This window comes from Nestor notabilis, unplaced genomic scaffold (assembly GCF_000696875.1).
Source record: "Nestor notabilis isolate BGI_N333 unplaced genomic scaffold, ASM69687v1 scaffold4331, whole genome shotgun sequence".
In the NCBI taxonomy this organism is placed as follows: Eukaryota; Metazoa; Chordata; class Aves; order Psittaciformes; family Psittacidae; genus Nestor; species Nestor notabilis.
Window position 1 is genome coordinate 22177 of NW_009913195.1, and position 3617 is coordinate 25793.

The window sequence follows — 3617 nt, forward strand, 5'->3', positions numbered from 1 at the left end:
ATTACAAAGCTTTCAAGAGCAGTTGCCTTCGCTGTCTATGATGCCATAAGGAGATGGAGTAGTACTTTACAATTAAAGAGACACATTTCATTGTCTTGACATTACTGTTCATCCTGGATTAGAGCAGTATTTTGTGAGCTCACCTGAAATTAGCTTGGTTCTGTAAGGTACCTATTTCACTCCAATTTTAAAACCGCCAGAGCAACCTTTTTCAGAGTCTTTTCCAGAAATGCTTAATTCCTAAAAAAACTAAGTGTGTTTCACATAAAGCAGATCAAACCTAAAAACTATAACAAGGAATGGGTCTTACTGGAAGGAGAGAGAGGAATAAAGTATCAGGCCTTGATATTCATGTTTGAGTAGTGTAATTTAGAAAAATCTTCCTTTGTATTAATGGCATTGCCCCTGTGTAAAATTGGGATAATATCTCTGAGCAGAAACAACTGATTCTTTATAGCTAGTCCATCTCCTGAGACCAGCTTTCCAATATTGGCATTTACTGAGACTGTAAAAGTCTTGGGGAGGAGGAGGTGAAGAGGGTAAAGAAGCACTGACCTAAAATTGCACTAGTCTGGTGCAGACTGGTCCATTAAAAAGAGAAAATAGCATAATAAGGTCTGGAGTAATTGTTTATTTTAATTTCAGTTTGAATCACATATATCCTTGTCATGCTGTAATCAGGCATGTTTGTTGAAGGAAGAAAGAAAACAAAGCAAAACAGGTCATGATTTGGGTGAACTGTGTGGGGAGACCATGTATTTTGCATGCAGTGGCCTTCTGCTGCAGGCTGATTCCAGTGCTCCAGCTGGGTAGGGAAGGGATGCTGCTGCCTTTGCCCATTCACTTGCTGGTTCTTCCACCTCCACCCTCTCCCAGGATTGAAGAACAAACCAGCCTGGGGTCTGCTGTCTCAAAGGCTGCCCCAGCCCCTGTGGATTAGCCCTTTGCTGCTTGGGGGCTGAGGGAAGGATTCCTACCACTATCAATAGCACCCACCTTCTGGTTCAGCTTCTCAGGCTGTGCCCTATTTTGGATCTCACTTGTTATGGCTTAATGACTAGGTGCTAATGAAAAAAGAGCTGAAGTTGGTGACTGAAATGAGGCTCTGAAAGCAGTTGAAAGGCTGGAAATTTCATGGTTGTATAAAGGAAATACTGTTAATCCTAAGGAACAGGTACTATTTCCATAGCTATAATTTAAGACATTTTCTCTTTAGCACCAAAGCCACACACTGGTATTCATGTAGGCTTAACGCAAACACTGCACTGGCAGTTCAGGGGTAGTCAGCTCTTTCGAGCAATTGTAGCTTTGTAAGCTTTGTTTGGAGTTTTATTAGATTCCCTACTGCAGTCTTCAGTAGACAAAATGGGCATGACGTTTGAAACACATCTTGTATAATTTTTCTAATTCCACATACAGTCACCATAACTAATTTGTGGCAATAATCAAAAGAGAATTAGATGTTTATGTATCCGTATTTGCAACCAGGATAAAAACCAGATTGTTAGCAAGTGTATTTATAAAATCAAGCTCACTGAATGTCAAATGGCGTAGCAGTGTATCTGAGGGTCAAATAGTTCTTACCGGTGTATATGTATTTAAATACTGACAGGTACTACAGCCAATTCAGATGTCTGTTGGAGCGATTTCTGATCAGTATGGAGTGTACTGGGTTTTCACAGGGGTCCTTGAAAGCGGCCACGTCTCGCTGCTGAAGCTGCCCCGTAGGTGGCGTGAGCCATCCACTCAAGCACAGACACAGGCCTAACGCTCTGCTTGTATTTTTTTGTAAAACTCATGTTCACATAATTGTCCTTTATATAGGTGCAACGGCCTGTGTTGGCTGGAGCATAGTTGTGTTACACTGCCTTTGAGTCAGAACTATCATGTCATGATAAATTATAAAGATATTTCTTTCTGGTAAAGGTAAAATCTTATCTAAAGACACAGTGTTCACCTGTGCCTTTGAAGAAGAAGAGTCTTCTCCCAGTTACTTTAATCAGCTACAGACAGCTCATTACAAACAGCATATTCTTCATATTGGCCAGGGCAAATATGATACAAGCTAAGCATTAGAAGTACCTTTCCTTTTAGTCCTTTCTGGCTTCCTGTCTTTTTTGTGTCTAGCTTTTCAGACACTACCTCTTGTTTGTCAAAATGCAAGGGATTTTGTTTTCTAGCTATTCTAGAAGTGTATCATGTTGGGATGTGCTTTGCTTTGAGCACATAAAAGCCTGCCAATTTTTCTGCTGATGGGTAGAAAACGGTGAGCACCAGCCCTTTGATCTTAATCTTTCTATATTTAGGGAAGAAAGGGAATGAATTTTGAGTGTGCCTTACAGTTCCTATGCAGTTGTACTTCTCATTTAGGGATTATATTAATTCCTAGCTAGGCTTAATCACATGTGAAATGGTGTTTGCATTCCACAACTGACCATGGTGGGAGGAGGTAACATGTATGTTCAGGCACCTATTCTGCTCTATTCAGCACCACTAAACCTCTGAGCAGTCATCCTATCTAGGTAAAAAGTGAGGGGGGAGAGGAAGTTAAAAAGAAAAGGAAGTCAGAAGAGGATTGTTTGGTGAGACCTATCTTCAGCTCTTTACAACCACTGATCACTTGAGTGAGTAAATACTGTACTTTCAAGCCAGGTAGAATGGACATCAGGTTTCAGAGAGTAAAGAAAATTTAATGAAGGGACCCAACAACAAAATATGGTTTGTATCTCAAGGTACAAAAAATACCTGTCTTGAGAAGGGTATGAAGGAATATATTGCACATTAGATGGAACACATATTCTGCCTGAAATTGAAGTATACGGTGTGCAAAGTATCCAAGCATTTCCAAGATCGGAAATAGATACCTCATGATATTGTCAGGTATGCCAGTGGGAGTTACAGTGAAAAGCCCACCAGATGCCTCTCATCACTTATAGGCACAACATGGGCTCAAGTGATTAGCACTCATAGTGTGCACAACAAACTCCTAATGCATGATCATGCTGGGATACACCAGGGGATGCAAAGCTAGGAATACAAAGAAAAATCTCATTTGGGAGATTAAAAGAATACACTATGCAAAAAAATTTAGCCAATACCTTGCTCACCTACTGTCCTATTTTGACTATTTAGAATTCCTTTCACACACTAAGGTATCTGAATATTCTGAGTCCAGGAGGGAGGCACCCAAAGACAAGATTAATATAGAATGGTTTTTTTCCTCATTTGTTACTACTGTGGTACAGGCCTGAATATTAGAACTCGTGATTTCTCAAAAAGCAGTGGTTGCCCTCACTTCTTAGGTACATAGGTAAATAGGTAATAAAATTCTTCCTGGGATTTCTGAAGCTATTTACCTCTGGGAAAACCACTTGGTTTAAATTTAGTTGAGTCCAGGAAATAAAAATGTCATTCTCAATGTTTCACAGCCCAGAGCTAAACCTTTCCTAAAAGGAGATGTTATACTATCTAGAGAAGTGAACGAACTCACTGCAGGCAAAAATTATAACAAAAATAGTAATAAAAAATCGAACTGAAGAGTCTTTTGGTTCAAGGAGATTTCTCATTAAAGCGTTTGGTATTTCAATGTGACTGTACGTTGGCTGGGAAAAGAAGAA